Here is a 21,408-nt window from a genome sequence, read left to right on the forward strand (position 1 = left end):
ATGATACGCTTACATGATTCTGATGTTTTTTAAAGACTTTGTATGAGGTAAACTTATTTGAAATACATCTATACGGGAACATTAAGTAGGATTTGGGAATGAGTCTTCAGACTGAAAGGATCGGAAGAGGCTCACCGATCATTCTCACTGCAGGTTGAGCAGATTTATCGTGACATTTCTGCTGAAGCGAATGATCCATAAGTATTTAGTATTTAGTATTTATTTATTTATTGTCATTGTCAAGAACAATGAAATTGCGTTTGGGGCTTCCATACAACCCCAAAAAAAGAAGAAAATAATAAATACCCCTTAAAACCCAAGTGTACATATTTAACCCAGTGTGACTCCAATGCAATAAGACAATCCTTAGCAATAATGTCCGTAGAAATTCAGACAAAGACCTGAGAAACATGACAAAATACAACAATGCAACCCATTCAATATTATTGTACTGTGAGATATGATATCAGATATGATAGTTATCTATTTAAGAAAGAGGGGGGGGGGGGGGCAGGAGGGGGAAGAGAATAAAGATATGATGCACCAATGCAGACCAGTTCATTGCTATTAAGAAGTTGGATATGGTTATTGTCCGTGAGAGGGGGGCAGAGAGTTCAGGAGCCTCACAGCCTGTGGATACAGGCTGTTGGCCAGTCTGGATGTTCTGGCCTGTATAGACCTGTACCTTCTCCCTGAGGGCAGCAGATGGAAAAGGTGGCGCGCAGGGTGATGTTGGTCCCGCAGGATACTGTGCACCCTCCTCAGACAGCGAGTGGGGAAGATATTACTGATCTCTGGCAGACTTGTTCCAATAATTCTGCCAGCTTCTTTCACCACCCGCTGGAGTGCTTGCTGATCGGCCTTGGTGCAGCTGGGGAACCACACTAGAAATCCATACGTCAGAACGCTGCTGATGGCACAGTTGTAGAAGTTCAACATCAGAGATCTGGAAATGTGTGCGCTCCGCAGTCTCCTCAGGTAGTAGAGGCGCTGTTGGGCCTTCCGTGCAACTGAGGTGATATGGTTGCCCCAGGACAGGTCCTCGGTCACAGTTACCCCCAAGAATTTAAAACTGCTCACCCTCTCCACCGCCTCACTGCCAATGAAGAGAGGCAGATGGTTGTTATGGCCCCTCTTCCGGAAATCTACAATGATCTCCTTGGTCTTTTTGGTGTTTAAGACCAAGTTATTGTCGTGGCACCATGACTCTAGTTGTTGCACCTCTGTCCTATAGTTTGTCTCATCATTGCTGGATATAAGTCCGAGCACTGTAGTGTCATCTGCAAACTTAACAATGAGATTGGACGCGCAGGAGGAAATACAGTCATGGGTGAAGAGAGTGTATAGCAGAGGGCTCAGGACACACCCCTGAGGGGCACCGGTGTTGACCACAAGGGTGGAAGAGGTGTTCTTACCCACTCTGACACTCTGTCTACGGTTAGTGAGGAAGTCCACAATCCAGTTGCACAGAGAGGAGTTAAGTCCCAGTTGGTGGAGTTTGGGACGGAGTTTGTATGGCCGGATGGTATTAAAAGCCGAGCTGTAGTCTACAAAGAGGAGCCGTGCATAGGTGTTCCTGTGTTCCAAGTGCTTCAGTAATGTGTGCAGCACTGTGGCGATCGCATCCTCGGTTGACCGGTTCTCCCTGTATGCAAACTGGTGCGAGTCCAGGGATGGTGGAAAAGCAGCTCTGATGTGTTTAATGACCAGTCTCTCCAGGCATTTGGCGGGAATGGGGGTGAGTGCCACAGGTCTGAAATCGTTCAGACATGTGACTTTTGACTGTTTTGGGATGGGAACGATGGTTGCTGCTTTGAAACAGGATGGTACCAGTGAACAGGACAACGAGGTGTTATATATAGAGGTGAAGACGTCCGCCAGGTCCGCAGCACAGTCTTTTAGCACCCGGCCCAGCACTCCATCCGGCCCGGCCGCCTTCCTGGTGTTAATGCTCCGGAACACACGCCTCAGCTCATGAGTGCTCAGGACCGGAGCAGAGTCGGTTGTATCGTTGTTTGATCCTCACAGAAACATATTTATTCATCCATCTGTACCACTGTTCACAGCCCAGGTCACAAACCTCTGGATCCCCTCCACCTCCAGATTTTCCAGGAAAGCACCGATGCTTCCCGAACCAGGCGAGAGACACGATCCCTCAGGTGTGTCCTGAGGTCTGATCCCAGTGAGACAAAAGACGTCCCATATGTCTGAACCACACATACACTGTATATTAAAGATGGACATGGCTTCTGGGTCTCAAAGGTGAAACTAATGAGGAAGCACGTTAGCAGGAGGTGACTCCCAGTGGGTGATCCTGTGGGAAAATGATCCTCTCATGCTGTGATGTGTGACTTCAGCAAACACTCTCCGGATGAGTTTGTGGTCAAACTTTCATTGTCTTATATCTTATTCGTTTATTTTAAATACTGCGTGCTCCTCCGTGACTACGCCTCACTCTGAGGGAGAGTGGCCCTTTGGAAAAATCAGGTGAGTCATGAATCAGGCAGAAGTCAAGAGCGAGCCGAGGTGGTCCAATCACTAGCTGCCAAAAAGACTCAGACTCAGCCGCTGTGCCGGTAAACCCTGTCAGTCCACATCAGCTGATAGATCAGCTGATGCCCTGCCACTCATCCTTAGATATTCTCATATAGTGTGTACAATTTATTTTACAAATACCATTTAAACTAGAGTAAAACTAGTAAAACACTGGATCATTTTTTTAAAATTTGGAAACAAATTGTTGCAGCAACTGAGCTGAGCGTGCAACACCGTCAATATCTGGGCACCACTTTCAATCGCCCGGTGGGAGGCGACCTGTCTCCAACCTCAGAGCGACTGCAGTCGCTCTCAGACAGTCTGGCTGGTGTGGAAGTCACTGACTGTGGTTCTGAGCACTGGCTTTAAACGATGCAGTGTTAGGACATTAATTATTATCTTGGAGTTTATGTAGAATTTTACAGTAAACCACATGAACTGTTGAAGATTTGCCCTGTTTTTATGTCATGTAACATGGACACAGCAGCTGGAAAATGACCTTTTCATGACTCCAGAGGACAGTAATGTATTAGAGGCATTTGAATAAAAAGCTGAATGTGAAGTAGGAAACAGGGAGGTTGGTAAAAAAAAACCTAAATTTAAATTTCTAGCAGCATTGTTTTTTTTTCACAATCCAATTATCTGAAAGCTCCTTTCACATTGATATTAAAGACACAATCCTCCCCACAGCTTTGTGCTCCTAATAGCTGATTTTTGTGGTTCGACACACAATTTCGAGGAAAACACTGTGAATGATGATTAGCAGTCACCTCTGCTGCCCCCAGGAGGGCAGCTAAATATTTAATAATTAACTCTGTTAACCTTCCCGTGGGTTTTCCACCGGTGTGGCGCCGATTTCACCCCCATGAACGCGCCGAGTCGTGGACGAGAATTTTAACGAGCTGATTCATGACAGAAACAAACCTGGATGTGCAGAACGTCCCGTGTACGCAGCGGCAGCTTTGATGGAGTGATTTTATGGGTGATTAACAGAAATGACATCCCTCCTGTTAACAGTAATAACAACTCTTGTGCATTAAATGCATTTTCGCCCTGATTAATTCGAGATTTATAAGCACACAGGGGCCAAATGTTTTTCTTGGCCACTTTTAAGTGTCACCATAAATTGTCGATCCATGCAGGGAAGCACATAAAGTGTTTCCAAGACAGGCGAGGAGAAGCGGCTTCTGTTTTCTTATTTTAATTTTTTATGAAAAAGGAAAAGAACAACACTGCTGCACTAATTATGAGCCCCCACCACCTCCGCCACTATTAAGGGCTTCACTTTGGTACAGTGGGAGGATGCGGTGAAGTGTCATCCATCTTTATATACAGACTTTGATTAGCAGACAGGCGCCTAGAATAACTAGGCTGTCCTCCCTCAGACGAGCAGATTATTATGGCCTACACTCGCCTTTTCAAAGTTAAGCAATCGTTAGCGGCGAGCATGGAACATATCTGCTGCTGTCCTCGGCTTTACAGGAAGCCTGGAAAACTGTTTCACATGCATTTAAACCCAAAGTCAAACAGTTTACAGCTCGACTGATACGCAGCAGGATTTTTAAACGTCTGATATTCTAATATGAGCAATAACTTGCTTTTTTTCCTCTTTCAGACACAGGAAACATCAACATAAATATGTATTAAATGCAGTTATTTGTCTACTCCAGGGTTGGGCAACTCCAGGCCGCGAGTGCCGGTGTCCTGTAGGTTTTAGATCTCACCCTGGGTCAACACACCTGAATCACATGATTAGTTCATTACTGGAGAGCATTAAGACATGTTGAGGAGGTAATTTAGCCTTTTAAATCAAATGTGTTGGATCAAGGGCACATCTAAAACCTGCAGGACAAACCATCCTACTTTAGCGAAACGTCCCACCGTAAGTCGTTTATGCACATTTCTGCTGTCACACAGTAATTCCAGCACAAACTTAAGTAGGTATGACAGTTTGCCACTTAACTTTGCCCGTTAAACTATGCTTGTAGGTCACATTCACAAAGGCAGGACGGTTTGCCACTTAATTTCGTGACGTGCGCATGCGCAAAAACAACGGGTAGGATGGATTCCCAGAATCAAGGCTGCTCAAAGTAGCAGAGTGACCTCTGGTGGACAACCTATGCCACGCCAGCACACATAAGACTGAAGGGTGTTTCTTCAGGACTGGTAGATTTGGTGCCTGAAACAAAACCAAATGAGTGAATGGGAACACATGTTTCAGTGCCAGATGCTCATATTAAACATGGCCAGAGCTTCAAGTAATGACGTCAGTGCATGTAGACGTAATCCCTGCGAGCCAGTGGTCAGCAGACTGCTCCAAATGCTCAGAGAGGTGTTTATACTTTTTGAATGTGTAAATCATTGTGAGTGGATATCCCTAATATGGACATTAAGCCCCACCCCTTGCTCTTTAAACCTCCAGTTTATGAAGGACAGCCAATCAGGAGAAAGATGGTTTAAAAGAGGAGTGGTAAAAACAAGAGCACCAGTAACCTCTATGTAAAACGTGTAGTAGTTGCCACGTCTGGCTTCAGAGAGTTAAAACCATGATTTTTAAGGCAGAAGACACATTTCAGCTGAGTTAAAACCTCAACATTTGTTTTTGAGATGCTTCATAGATAGCAGAAGCAGCAGTTTGCAGGTACATATGTATGTGACATATGCAGGGATGTAATTCAGTGAGTCTGGCATGTAGCGCACATCGCAGCATCGCCCGGTGATGGATGACGAGGCTTCAGACAGCTTGGAGGGATGAAGCAGAGTCTTATCTCTCACATCAGACTCACAGCTTGCCTGGAAAACACACCATCTCTGTGTCATCCCACTGACAGAGACTAATGCTGCTCTTTCTTCTCATGCAAATTCACAAAATGTGCAAAGAGAGAAGACACAAACTGCGGCCTCTGCAGGGGTTAAGGGATGTTTGATTGCAACATGATTGCCTTCAAGTCTTCATGAGCCAGTTATGTAAAATAAAAACTACTGTGCAACAATCCCTCCCAGTCTATCACTGGCCTCGAGAAGTTAGTTTAGTTTGAACTATATGAATAGTTCAGTGAGTGTTATGCCATGAAACCACGAAGAAGCTAAAATGTTGCGCCTCTTAATCGCACCTTTTTGAAGCCAAAGATTTCCATAAAATTACTGCTGTTTGCTGCCAGCTTGGTTTTTCTGTCACAGTGGGAGGAAAATGCCTCAGACACTATTTAATCAGAATCAGAATCAGAATCAGAATACTTTATTGATCCCTGGGGGAAATTATTTTTTGTTACAGTGCTCCATTTTAAACCAACATTAAGACAAGACAGACAATACACTAACTAAGAATAGTACAATATATACATATATATACATACATACATAAGTCACTTATAAATAAATATTTGGAAAAGAAACATGTGTAGCTGTAGCAGCAAACAGTGTGTTAAGTGGATGCGTTGTACAGGGAGCCACAGGCAGGAATGATTTCCTGTGTCGTTCAGTGGTGCTTTTCGGTAATCTCAGTCTCTCACTGAACGAGCTCCTGTGGCTGACCAACATGTCATGGAGTGGGTGGGAGGTGTTATCCAACATAGTCTTTATCTTGGACAGCATCCGCCTCTCCGACACCACCTTGAGGGAGTCCAGCTCCATCCCCACAACATTGCTGGCCTTACGGATCAGTTTATTAAGTCTGTTGGCATCTGCGACCCTCAGCCTGCTCCCCCAGCATGCAACAGCATAGAGGATCGCACTGGCCACAACAGACTCATAGAAAATCCTCAGCATTTTCTGGATGAAGCAGCAATCCAAGCTCCACTTAAACTCTACAATGGCATAAAAACTGTCCAGTTTATATTTTTGGAAAAGTTGCAAAGAATTTAGGACGTTAGCATATCTGCAACATTTTAGAGGCAATTTAGCACAGATGGGATATTCAGTCTCAGCCAAGACTGGATGAAGCCAGGCGGCACCTTATCCGCCCTGATGGTAGTTTTACTCTTTGTTTTACTACTCAGCAAATCTGACAAAAGACCCTGAACACAGCCTCAAGCCAGCTGCTTTATTTGGAAGACGAGAAGGAAGAGTTGGATGTCCTTTTCTGGATTGAGGTGTTTAGACAGAGTAACCTGCAGCGTGTGCTGATTAAATAAATGAATGTGCGAGTCCACACTAAAGCTGGGTAGAAGCTAATGCGAGTCCTTAAAATAATCAGTTAATTTTACATTTTTAGGGATTAGTATGTGTATATAAAACACCATCAGACATCTTTACTTACGTCACATGCACAGACTGTATATAAGAGATGAATGTGTCCACTGTGACATCACCTACTGGTTTGCTCAGGCTTCAGTTCTGAAGCTTCAGCATGCTGAACAAGTGCAGTGCACAGATACCTGCTCAGTAACATCCAAACTTCTTGGATGTTACTTTAGCCCAACTAACCTCACAGAAACCAGATTATTTGTCAGATGTAATTTAAAAGTGCTTGAAAACCAACAGCACCGACATGGTCCAGAGCTCCAGTTCAGGGACTAATTAGCTGAGGTGAAGCGTAGCAGACAGTGGCCATGTTGGAATTCAAACAGACCACGCCCCTAATAATGCAAATAATTGTCCTTTAATCAAATTCAAACAGGAGAATTATGCTAAAGATCTCAGAGGAACGAATAAACGTGTTGATTTCTACTGTGGAGTTTGACATTTAAACATGGGAGTCTATGGCAGCTGCACATACACAGTGGCTTTACCATTGCTGATTGGGTACAAAGCATCTTGACCTCTCAGGTTACCTGTGCTAAGCTTCCTTAGTGTTCCCAGTATTACAACCAAGCACGACAAAGCAGCTTTAAGTTGACCCTAAATTCCTAAAACCTTCAGCTCATCAACTTCATTGTTTTCTGCATCTTTCCATTAAATTTACCGCCATGCTTTTATGAAGCACCTTGAATTGCCAAGTGTGTGAGTGGTGCATCACTCAAGTCACATCACTTGAGCCTATAGTAATCAGAGTGCAGAGGAAGTGGAGCGAGAAGGGCTTGTGTATTAGCATGTGTCAAATACTGTGTGTAGGGGAGACCGGGGATAGTTGTAACGTGGGTCAGTTGTAACACTTCCAATTTCTCCAATCAGGGCTAAGTTTCAAATGATGTGACTCATCCTGTGCACGCCCAATTCAGTTCTGCTATCACTGGTGAAAAATCAGCACATTTTGTCAAACACAGACAATTTAACATGAAAAAAAGTAATTTGTATGCCAAAAAGTAAGTTTTTCTACTTTATTTCAATTTCTAATAGCATTATCTGCTTTGCAGTTAAACTCATCAAACCTAAATTATGTTATTTGTATGTCTATGGGGATATATTCTGTGTAGGTCTTTAGTGCTAATGTTTTAGCTGTTGGCTGTAATGTTAGCTAGTTCATGGCTATAGGAGTCTGGGTCAGTTGTAACAGCAACAGTCTGGGTTAGTTGTAACAATAATGCAGATGTTACAACTTACCACACTATTACTTTAACTTATATTAAACAAGTTTGTGAACGACATCAGCAGAGAGAGCTTCACTGGTCGCTTTTGTATATGCGGTTAATGCCATTGGCAACACAATTCCTCCACTGTTTGTGTTCCCACACATACATTATGCAGACCACTGTGTCAGAGATGGACCAGTAGGAAGTACTGGTAGTGGAAATAAGTCAGGATGGGTGCAAGAAACAGATTTCCTCATCTTTCTGAAGCACTTTGCAAACCACACCAAGGTAAGCCAGGATAAAAAGTAATGGAATTGTGATGCTGGTGAACAACTACATTTTTTCAGCTTCATTGTTATGTTCAAAATTGGTGCAAGAGTTGTCGGTTATAATGCCCACTGAGCCAATGAGGCCAAACTCAAGGAAGACCAACCAAAATTAATGAAATATTTAGTTGCAGAAAATTCCATAATTTGTCTTTTTTGGGGGGTTGGAATATGTTCAAAAGTTAGATTTCTGCATTCTGTCACACACACACATAGTTGCATAAATGGATGTAAGTGCATTCATGTGTTGAATAAACAAAGATTACATGTTAATATTTTGTTAGTACCCTTATTTCATTGTGTTACATTTCACCCCAGGATATGTTACAACTAACCCAGACTATGGGGTTAATTGTAACATTTCACTCTTTGTGTTTGAGACCATACCATGCAATGGGTAATTGTGCTGCAGAGAAAATAGCTGCACTATTTAATAGCAGAGACATGTAAATACTTTGCATTACATTTTGAATCCACTACCTTAAAAGAGCTCCAATTTACAGACAGAAATGTCAAAAATGTTACAACTATCCCCGGTCTCCCCTACATACGTGCAGACCTGGAATATATCCGCCTTATGTGACAGTCGAGTGTGGAACATACAGCCCAAAGTGCTCCAGCAATGCTGCAAAAGCAGTAACAGAAAGAGCATCGAGCTGTTGTTAGCTAATGTTTGAGCACATCACAGTGAGTTCTGGGCTTCCAAATAACTGGCAGGTTCTGTTTGAACCCTTCAAATAAAGTGACGGAGTTCACAAAGAAAGAGGCTGCAGAATGCTTTTCCAGGTTAAACTTTAGAAGAAAATACCCTAAAATCCCTAAGAAAACTGAGTTCCTGCCAAAACACGGGCCGTTTGCTTTTTCCCCCCCAGACGGTGGGACAGTGAAAGAGTATATGAGCAGCATATGGCAGCTCTGTCTCAGCGCCCTTTAACCGCTGAGGCTGGGTACACACGGGCCGGCAGCGCTGCCATCAGCGTCTGCAAACAGGCAGGAAGTGAAAGAAGCTGGGAACGTGAAGAGAAACACCTCACTCATCACCATCAAGCTGAAATATCTCACATCTTTAAAGCCACGGACGCTTTCTTGAAGTGATGGTGTAATGTAAGAAAAACAGACTGTATTTAAAGATGGACGTAGTCATCATGACATCACCCATTGGTTTACGGCTCCTCATTTTGAACTCTTAGCATTAGCATTTCGGCTGATGTCGTGTTTAGCTAGCTTGGTTTGCAGGCTGTATGGATAGATCACTAATTATGAGTGCAGCATAGAAACCAGAGACTATAGAAAGTGAACGATTTCCCACGACTTCAAACAACTACGGGTGCTGGTGACGAGAAGTGGGTGGGGCCAGAGACAAACATTTGTAAACCTACCAATAAGAGTGAAGAACACCCATGACTGATATATTACCTGGTAGTAAATGAACAAGTCAGCCAGAGCCTGGATAGTGACCGTGTGTACGCAGCTTTAGAGATAGGACAAGGAGCTCAGTTATTCAGAATTTATTCGTCCACATCGGAGCCGGTTCAGTGTCTGACTAGGATGCTTCCTGGACACCACCTCAGTGAGGTGTTTGGGGTCCAGGACACCCTGGGAGGCTTATATCTTTTTGTTGGCTTGGGAATACCTCTGTGATATAATCCCCTGGAACAGTTTAGAAAAGCAGCGATGGATGATGGACTTATTAAAGGTGTATCTTTTTAAAGGTGTAATTTCGAGGATTGATAGTGTCTGGTCTGTGATCCTGCAGCTGCCTAATACAAGATGATTTTCTCCTGCAGGCCGGGAGTTTCAAATAACAATATCTGGACAAGAGGGTGGTTGCATTTCTGTGCTGTATGGATGCACAGCAAAAACATAGATATCTGTTATTTGACAGATAATTACATGAAGATTCTCCAAAAAGCTCCAATAATTCCAGGTCAATGCCTCAGATTAGTGGCTCTGTCTGTACCCACCAGTGTTACGGTAAGACAAACATATCTTTGAAGGTTAACAGCAGCTGCAGAGACTGAATCTGTTCTCACTATCAGACCGTAAACATTTTTACTTCTCCAGAAGTGAGTCAGTCCCCTCGGACTCCTATGAAGAAATGCTTGTTTTTGTTTTACGTTACAGCAGGTAACTAAAACATTCTGCAGTTAATATTCAAGAATTTAAATAATAAGCACTCGGACCATATTTATCCACTCAAGCTGAACCAGCTGTTTCTCCACGTACTCCGCCATGCACAGTCAACTTCAAAGTGTCATCAGCAGCACATAAAATATACGAACTTTAAAGAGTGGAGTTAATGTGCTTCTGGTTGAACTGCCAAACCTGCCCAGATTAAATATGTAATATGTAGCAGGAGCACGGCTATGATGTATCACTGCTGCCATCTGGTTACACTATAAATCTGCAGGCAGGAGATCACCTGGAGGGCTACAGAACAGGGTGGAGTCGTGTGTGAGTGTTTGTAAATGACAGCGAGGCTTCGCTGAGCGCCGTGTCATGGACCGAGTCTGTTAAGCAGACAGGTGTCAGAGTGTCCAGCTCCAGCAAAGAGCTTTCTCGGTGAAGCGGCGAGCTGACAGCAGAGAGCAGTGAGATGCTCGTTGACCCAACAGCTGCCTGAGACGCCATCCTGCAGACCTGTCATCCTGCAGAGACTCCCGGGTGACGAGCTCGTTTTACATCAAGGAGAAATTCTTATTCTTGGAAAAGGAAGAGATGTTAGCTGCAAAGCTGTTTATTCATTTTTACCTCGTTTTCTCATTTAGCACTGAATTCCTGGAGGTGCCGCGCTGTAGCGCTCGGTGGATGAGGATTAGACCAATGTGGGGCTGAAACTAGGGCTGAACGATTATGGAAAATAATCTAATTGCGATTTTTTGCCCCAATATTGCGATTGCGATGCGATATGCGATTATTTTTTAAGGTCTTTGTCTTCTGTATTATTAAACAAAGACAAGCAATACATCATATAGTATGGCCAATACTATATTACATTAATTTTAAACTGTTCTTTCCTGGAAGACAGACCTCTGTTATGATGACATGAGGTGATGCATGAATTGATGACTGACATTTTTATTTAACTTCTTCAATCACAACAGTATATTTGAACATACACAATAGTTTATTTTTAGCTTACAAACATCTGAGCATAAAGTGCTGACAAGGAACCCTGGTGTAAACATTAAAATGAAAGTCAGTACAATGTGCAGATTGCAGAAATATACATAAACAAAATCAGTGGCTTTACCACACTCAGTTTTTCGACATCTGTGAACTACTAGACAGTCATTCAATTAAAAAATAATATTAAATAAATAAAACTAATAAATAAAAAATACACACAGCTTACTGATCTCTGCAGTCAGTAACATTACACATAAAGTGCAAACATAATAGCAATTGTATAAACACACACACAAACACGCCTTTAAAATTTAAAGGCGTGAAATTGGACGGTCTAGCCTTCTGATTAGCGTCACCGCTGTCTCGGTGGAGTTTAATAAACTCAGCCGTCTGCTTCTTGCTATCTAAAATATAACCAGACACTGGTGTAAATTCTCGACTGTCTCATACTTCTGTTTAATAAGTTTTCTGTTTGACGTTTAGTCAGCTGTGTGAAAACCAAGGAGGAACCCACCCGGGGGATTAATAAAGTTTTATTTTATCTAATCTAATAACTTTAATCTCAGCCAAACCAATTTACTCACGAACAAACAAAACACTGAAAAAAGCCCAACAATAACATTTTTAGGTTGTCTAAGTGACTTATATATTACGTTTAACCCGAGCAGCGAAACTCCGCGGTGATCTGAAAATGATGTGCCGGGAGTTGTGCCGCTCTCGGCCGCATCAGTAACCCTCGAGCTCCCGGCTAGCTGTCGAGCTGGTGGGTAGCAGACGCCTCTGAAAACGTCGAAGCACTTTTGCAAATATGGGATATCTTGATAAACCGAGCAGATATTTGATGTTTACACAACTACTTTCTCGCCTGAAAATATGTTAAAAGTTTATTTTGTGACCCTGAAAGATTAGTATGAGTAATTTTAAAACTTAGTAGCGGCCGCCATTGCTGGAAACTGGAGTTTGGCTGGGCCGCGCTATGAATTCTGGGATATGGTAGTAATTTGGACAGCTTTCGGCGCGTCGCTGTGACGTAATCGGTCTACAAATGCGGCCTCAGGAGGATGCAGCCCATGAATTTGGACATGTCCAGAGTATAATCGCAGCCTTTGCGGTTAGAAAATTGCACTTGATCATGTCGCGATATTATCGCAAATGCGATATATCGTTCAGCCCTAGCTGAAACCGAAACTAACACTAAAGTATTTACTCAACACACGCATCCACATCTAACTGCCAAAAATCCAAGCATGCAGGGAGTTGGGTTTCCCTGATGGTAAAAAATAAAAGCATCAGACCACAGTGGCAGCTTGTTTAAGGTGGACTGATGGGACCCTTAACCATATAAAAACAAATAAGAGCCACTGAATGAAATTCCAGCTGGATTTTGAATGGAAAAGTGATCCGATGTAGGTTTAAGCCTGAACACAAAGCGGTGAATGCTCACACGTGTGTGGCTGCTGAATGTAAAAATCATGTTAAAGTTCATCTGCACGCCGAGTGTGAGGATTATTAATCATGCACTGACACGCTGCCACAGAATATTCAACTACAGCGCCGCCCTTTGTGGCATCGTGTGGCCACGCCCCCCCCCCAAACAGTTTCTATAATACAAACCATTCAAGCTGTGCCGTTTGAGAATATAGTTAAACCAATAAAAACGGACTTTACTGTCCTTTCTACAGTTTAAAGAAGAGGAACACTAAATCCTCATTCACTGCTCTGCAGCCAGAACTCTGAAATAAAGGCAATGATAAAAATGCTTCAGTTTTTGAGAATGACGCCTGAAAGTGTTGATCTCGTTTTTAGAAATGATGAAAAGGTTTTATAATATTATCTATCTGACGTTTGACCTTCTCTCTGACTTTGTTGACTTTCCCAGTATCAGCTAATCAGTAGTGCTGCAAAGAAAATAATCAAGCAAATATTTTTCATTTTCTTTCACTGCAGTTCTGCTTTTCGGGCTCTGTACGCTGCGTTTAATGTTTCATGTCCCTGTAACCACGGTGTCAGCAGGTGGGGTCAGACCACCTGTGACCTCCACCTGATCCACAAAGCGCTGACGCCCGACAGAACCTCCTGATGGCGTGGTACTCCTCCACATGGAGAGACGCCTCCTGCGCACCTCCTACAGTAGGTGAAGTGTTTCGGGCATGTCCCCCTTGCAGAGCTGAGGAGGTGGGTGGGGAGAGGCAGGTATGAGCGCTGTTTCCTCCTGTTACTTTATCATCATCAAGCCAAAGTCATCAACGCTTTAATCTTTTCAGGAGATTTGACCCCATTTAAATACTCACCATGTCTGTGTCCCAGTGGCCACTGAAATGAAAATCATTTAGATACATTTTTAAAATAAGTGCCCCAAAAAACTGCCATTACCACGATGGCACTTAGTTCAACGTGGCTGTAATTTAAGAGGTAGAGTAGCATGTTTACCGATTGGAAGGCTTAGGATTAGATAAAAGGAGAGCAGCGAGAGTGAAAGGAAAGGACCTGTGATGTATGGTTGGGTCTGACACGGACATCGGGCAGGAGGAGGAGCTGAAGATGTTCAGATGTTCAATGGGAGTGAGCGGAAATGAGTCAAATTAGAGGCTGAGATGGTGTGAGCTGAGGAGGGAGACTGGATATACTGGACAGAGGAGGATGAAGATGGAGCTGAGAGGCAGGATGATGCAGAGGAGGAGGATGCTGGGACAGGAAGAGATGGAGGCAGATGATCTGCTGTGGCAAATCCTAAAGGGAGCAGCTGAATGAAGAAGAGTATAATTATTATTATACTGACTGCTGTTGTAAAAGGATTTCCCACATTTGGGATGAGCAAATATCTCATGTTAAAACCGAAGTGAATCTCTTGCCCATGAGGTCACTCGTGGCTGCAGAAACACTCCCTCCCTCCTGTCTGGACGCTCGGTTTGAGGACTCAGCTCCTCACACAGTTATGCAGATGCTGTTAAAGTTTAAAGAGCGCCTCCCGTCAGCGCAGACAGACAACCCGCTCTGTCCTGCATGACGATCAGGCTGTCAGAGCAGCTCAGTCAGGGCTTGGCCAGCATCCCTAAAATGCTGTGACCCTCATCTCTCTCCAAGACTTCTGCTAAGCCCCGTTTGTGCTAATGAACCTCACAGCAGCGAGGCACGAGGGAGGGGAGCGAAAAAAGGACATTTAAAAAAAGGGAGCATCTGTCTGGAATTAAAAGAAAACCATCTGTCATTACAAGATGAGACTGCACCTGGCTGGGATTGAGCTCCAAACGGGCTAAAACCTCAGGCAGTTAAATTCAGACGTGAGCGATGATGAAACAAAAGGAGTTTGTAGATGGGGGCAGATTTCTACTTTTAGTACCAACAGTCCAAAATCAAACCCCTGGCTCTGCTCTGGTGCGTTCATGTCTTACCCAGCAATGACTGTGTTTGCTCCCATCGTCTGAAATGACTTCTATTAGTGAGGCAAGGTGAACTAAAGCTTTCAGCCATGCTGGCTGTACCACACGGCTGCAGACAGAAGAAACATGTGACCTGTTAATGAGCGACGAGTGGCTTGAAACGGCACGCGGCGACTGATTTCCCTCCACAGCGGCCACAGCGCCCTGCCCGCTGCTGCCGACACTTAATAAGAGCTGCTGATAGAGTCATAATCGCCTCCACCGCCGGGGCTCACCTGAGGGGCCAAGCAGGGCTCGCCGAGGCACCTGACCCAGCCTCAGTAAATAAATCTAGTAATAAAGCTGTAGGCCAGAATAGATGCGACTGCAGATGGCACTGTGTGTGTGTGTGTGTGTGTGTGTGAGTGTGTGTGTCCGTCCTCACAAGGACAAATCTGGTCAGATTTCCACGACTATCAAAAGAGCTCAGCAAAGACACAGAGGGAATTTAACTGCAGAGAAATAATATCTGACAGAGCAAGAAAGAAGAACGTCATAGAAGCGATGACGTAAACGTGCACGGAGGGAGATGATCGGCTTGCTGTGTCTCCTCCAGCATATCTGAAAGATTTCAAAGATGAGGTGAATGTCTGGATTCATAATCTGAGTTTGAATCTTCACAATCGGCAGCGTCCTCGTGGAAAAATCCTCTGATAGAGAAACCTGGTCATTCGGTCTCTTCAGGTTGTCAGATGACCTCAGTTTGCTGAAGCTGACCGACAGAAGCAACCCCAGATCATAATGTGATGGTAGGAGCGATGCATGCTGGGTGCTGCCCGTCCTCCAATGGCACAAAACGAGTAAATCTGGACTCAACGGAGCAGGTGAGCCTTTTTTTCGTTGCTCCAGAGTCCAGTCTTCATGCAAACTGAAGCCTCTGTGGTGTTTTTTGTGGTGCACAGGTGTGCACAAAGCCGTGAGTTCTGATTTTTATTTATAATAAATGAATAAATAAATAAAAATCTTGTATGTGTAAAATTGAAAAGCGTGGCACTTTTACTAACATGATACTTTAACGTTAATTCAAAGTGAAATGAGACAAAACTGTTTTTAAAGGATGTAGAAAATGAATCAAAATCGTGTTTTTAATGAGAGACGGGAGTTTAATTCTGCAGATTATCTGACGCTTCAGCGGAGAAGAGAGCAGGTTCAAGGTTTTTGATTAGTTCTGATGAAGCCAGCAGTTAAAAAATATCTCCAATCACCCCAGGTGATCAAATATTTGCAGGCGTGAGGCAGCCAGTACGTGCGCTCTCTTCACACCGCCGTGCTGAATAAACCATGCAGCAATTAAAAACGCTGTGAATTAATTAAGTTTGCATTTCCAATTAAAGCTCTGCCCCCAAACATGCAGGCACATCCCACATACATAAAAGGACAGAGGGTAAATTAAATTACACCGGAGCAGCGCTGCTGGGATTGGAATTCAGAGGGGGAGGCTTGCTTCGATAATAAAAACAGCCATCTCGAGTATCAATAAAAAAAAAATTAAAAATGGCGGCATGCTTCAGGGAAGATCGAGGTGAAGAGGGCTGGAAAAAAAGGAGATGCCAATTACCTGCAGAGCAGATACAAATACTGCCAACGGTGAGTGTGTGGAAGTATGAATGAACGTGGTATGAGACTGATTCATGCATCCAATTCCAGAGAATGACTCTTAGAGTCGGGAGAATGTGTCATGTTTTTGCACTTTTAGGAGCCTGACAGGGCGGCACAGCGATGCGGTCGCCGTCGTCCACAGCAGGAAGGTTTGAATCCAGTCGAGGCCTCTCTGCGTAGAGTTTGCATGTTCTTCACGTGCCTGCGGGATCTCTCAGGGTTACCTGGCTTCCTCCCACGGTCCAAAGACATGCACGGGGTGTACTGGTGACTCTAAAGTGGCCCTTGGTATGAAAGCGTGTTTGTAATTTATGTGTTGGCCATGAGACAGACTGATGGCCCCGCCTCTCACCCTGTAACGACTGAGACAGATTCCAGCAACCCTGAGTTAGAAAAGCAGAAGAAAATGTATGTATGGCTGATTCTGTGAACGGGACAAACTCTTGTAATTAGATTGACTCTTACAGGAGGATTTGATCATTTTGGAGAATCGGTTATGGTTTAGTAGTTTTTGCTACTCTGCTGGTTAAAATGCTTTAATCGCTTCTAAGATTTTCCACTGTTTTAGAGTCGAGTCAAAAGACACCACGTTGGCAATCTGTTACCTGGTTTCCTCAAACACGCCGGTGGATGAAACCTCTGAACACCATCTCAGGAAAATCTTCCACCCTGGCTGTCTTCTCCTTGCTCAGTCTTCAATATGAAATAAATAAAGACCTGTAATAAAGAAATGTAAACAATAGAAAACATCTGGCCTATCACGGTGCTGTTTGTGCTGTGTTAGCTTGGTTTACTCTAAAATGTCCTGCAGCGGCTCCTCTTATTTGGTTTGAATTTTCACCGATGGTGCCGTTCCAGTTTTTAGTTTTGGCAGAAATGCATGAAACCGGTTCTGGACTGGTGTCCTGTCGGTGGGCCACCTCAACACCGACAGGAGCTACTCCACCTGTGACGCCTACGTCATGAAGCTCCCGGCACACAGTTTTTGTGCTGATGTTAATGCCAGAGGTTGTTTGCAGTTGGTCCCTTTCATGCATTCAGTGCCCCCCTCTGTAACCCTCTGAGGTTTTTCACTCTGTGGCTGAGTTGCTGTGGTTCCTAAACACTTCCACTGTGATATAATCCACTCACAGCTGATCGTGGAATATCTCTGAGACAAGAGGCTGCACAAACTGACATGATGCAATGATGGTATTCGCTCACATGACGTAACCGCGGGCTGTATAAAAGGTGGACGCAGTAGAAGCAGAACGCAGATGTAACGTCTGCTCCTATAGAAGGTCTGTGGAAACCTTTCATGAGTTTATGAGCTCAGGCATCGTATTCGGATCAACTTTGCACATTTTCGTCATTCTAAATGTAAGAAAGCCAGAGATTTCAGTCCGATCCGTCCCTCGTCATCAAAACCCCGAGAAAAATATGATTTTTCTTTTCCATTAACAAACTCGATCAGTTTTGAAGTAACAGTCGATACAGTACGTCAACCAGGGACAGCAAATGGAAATCAGCTTCCAAGTTTTTATCACAAATTGAGAAACACAACAGAGCTGATGCTGTAGCACAAAAGAGAAAGTTATCTTGAGCCACTTTGTTCATGTGGTCATGCAGCGTATCTCAGCGGTTAATAGAATATGACGGTACAATAGAGACCAGATTAGTTTGAGCCCTAAATGTTTGACAAAAGGCTGAAGTCACCGAGGGTTAGGAAAGCAGAGTTTTCCTTCAAGGCTGATGCACTTCAGATGAATATAAATCATTTATTTCATTTATTTAACTTTTTTGTGAGTCATAAAAACCAAATAATTAAAAAAAACAGAAAAAGAAAAGAAACAGAATATCAATTAAAGCAGAAACATTACAGCCAGATCTCTGTAAACAAACACAAGATGTAAACTTATGGAAGAAAAACAAAGAAATGAAACACAAAGAAAAGGAAAACATGCAAGTTTCTTTTTGGCAAACACAGATTGTCATTTTTAAAGAAAAGGATTAATGCTGATGATGTCGGGCACGCTGCTCTTCAGATGATAAGAAGGAAGTTTAGGGCTGTTCTTTAAAAAAAGGCACGTTTCATAACTGATCTGCTCGCACAAACACACACGTTGAGTCTGGCTTCAGGTGAAGTATCAAACATCTTTTCAGGGTTCACGTGTTCGTATCATTCGCTTCACTTCAGGTCATTGCAAACATGTAAATGGCTTCTAAACATCACCGCTCCTCCCTCAACCCAGACCGAAGCTGGCGGGCGTCACACCAGTGGGACCCACCGCCGATATCTGCAGTCAATTCGATTATTGGCGACGGATCTTGTTAAAGACGGGCGCGTCCTGCTGACGCCACAGACGCCGTCACCCCTGTAACCTTCAGCAGTGCTGGACTGACGCTGCAGTGCCTTAAAAACACTCGAGTCGCAGCACATTACCTTTCAATTTAAACTGCATTACAGCGGTTGATGAAAAAGCTGCGGCGCCTTTGGAACCACTGCTCAACCCGCTGAACCCTCCCAACACCCTCAAACTGCGTTTGCATGTAAATTGACCACAACTGTTAATTCTTCTACAGGCTGAGAACAACAGCAACAATTAAAACCCGGAAGAAAATACTTTCCCACAGTCTCGTGTAATCATCCTGTACACGCTGCATATACTGTAGGACGTTTTAACTGTGCTTTGGACTAAAAGTGTGGATGTCTTTGCTGGGTCAGCTGACCTGTCCGTTCTTCCTTTGACAGACAGATGCTCAGTTTAACCATAAACATAACCTGGATCTTTATTCTGAGATGTAAACAAAAACAATGTGAGACAATGTAGGAATGTTATGAAGTCCACAGACAAAAAAAGCTGTTTTTACACAGTAAAGGTGCAGAAAATCCTTGTAAACCAAAACTATTTCCCCACTGGAAATACTTCCAGACCATCTGATGTTCAATCAGGCTGACTGGGACTTTTACATACTTCAGCTTCAAACCAAATAAAAGCTCCATTTACCTCACATGTTACCATCACCAGAAAGCAGTAGAAATCTGTACTTGTCCTCATTTTCCATTTGTTCCAAACACTCTGAGGTGTGGAGCCTCAGACACTAATAATCTGAAATTAAAATCCACGGGAGAATTTCACAGCCGCACGCATCCGGGCGGAGATAACCTTTAGGTGGTTTTTATTAAACTTGACCTATGACTCTTTATATGCGGTTTTAATGCTGATCTGAATCCACTGAAATTACATTTATTTAAATAATTATTTATTTTATCCAAACAACTGGGCAAAGACTTCGAGAAGGACTTTGGTGTTACCCAGTCACGATTTAAGCATCTCAAAGTCAAAGCCTTACATAAAGGGAAGTAGTGCTAACCTAGAGTAAACCTAGAGTTTATTATTAGACTGGCAAGTCCTCTACATCCGACAGAGGGGCTGAAGCAGCAGATGGAAAGGGCTGCCTCCGTGAGCCCATAACCCCGTTAAGTGGTAGAAAATGGACGGATGCAACCAAACTACATCAGCCAAGCAGGAATCTGTATCTCTGTTATAAAGCAACACACCTCCCAGCTCTACTTTCTTGCGCTTCTTAAATGCTGAATTTTGTCTTTGGTGGTTGCAAACAGTCACAAAATCATATTCAACAAAAAGAACAAAAGAACTCCTAACAGCTCCAACACACTAAAGCAAAAATAGAAAAGCGACTGAAGATCGGTGAAGGATTGCAAATAATCCCAGACTGATTCATAAACAGTCTGAGTCGGTCTGCACTGATGTGTCTCTACGCAGCAGGTACTTCACTCAGCTGGTGGCATTCTGGTTACGTTGTTACATAAAAACAAAGGTTGCTTATATTAACGTGCAGTTAAGTTGCCGTCCTGCAGCAACTACGTTGCTATCTGATGAGGGACTTCTGTTCTGTTCTAGATGCCAGACTGAATGTAAAATGCCAACTTGACCCTGTTCAATGGCACACTGTCTTGCTGCCTTTTTATTTCCATTTGTCCATTTATTTCCAGAGCTGTTTGTCTCCAAAGGCTGAAAGTTCATTGCCCATGATTGCATTCATCTTTGCCGCGTTGTGATCTCAACTGTTTTCCTTAAAGCAGCGTTTTGTTCACCGTGCTTCGCTTTGTGGCTGAACCTGTCATATGTCAAAGTTACTCTATGCTGTGACAGCTCAGCTCACAGTTCAGGTAAATTTAATTTGGGATCTGCCCGCTTTGTACTGCTGCTAGTTTCTCACTCTGTGGTCACCACGCTGCTGGAGGTCACTGCTGCTTGGGTCTCTGAGCACCACCTACATTTGCCTGCAAACCTGTGTGCGACACTATAAGTCGAGCATGAAGGTTTTTCTGGTTGTTGTTAGTCTGCACTGAAGTATTTCCAGATGATTTCCACTGTAATGTGAAAATCACACAGACAGAATCGTGCAACGGGTCAAAGATGGAAGTGTAAGGGCGATAATGAAGTTGGAAGAAGCTGCCAAGTGTCAGTGAAGTTACCATTGGTGTACAGTACAGCGTGCACTTTATGAAGCTGTGCAGTTGGCTCCCATCGCTTTTGGCCGCGGATGCCTTCGTCACAGCCAGAGCTGAAGCACTGTAGATCTCCATTATCCTGTCAGGTGCAGCTGTGTGATGGATACAGCTCGAGGCTGACAGAGTCATGAATGGGTGCTGAGGAGTAGAAGACGGGAAGACATGCCCTGTGTGTGAACTACAGGCGCGAGTGTCAGGTGATAAACAGAGATGGAGCTCCTCCTGGAAGCCTATCTGTCAGTGGATCTGTCACGGACGGAGCTTCATTGTTCACCAGGGGGAGGCGAGGAGATTGGAGGCAGCCGCCGCTGAGGAATGGATGCACGTCAGACATGAAAGAGTGATCGTCCCCGATCCCTTCGTTTTTCTTCTTCTGTTGGTCCCAGTTCCAATCTCATTATCAAGTTTTGCAACAGAGCACAAGTCTGAAT

Source organism: Copadichromis virginalis, linkage group LG4 (genome assembly GCF_057382275.1).
Source record: "Copadichromis virginalis isolate Kocher_CV1m ecotype Utaka linkage group LG4, C_Virginalis_male_GT1.1, whole genome shotgun sequence".
Taxonomy (NCBI): domain Eukaryota; kingdom Metazoa; phylum Chordata; class Actinopteri; order Cichliformes; family Cichlidae; genus Copadichromis; species Copadichromis virginalis.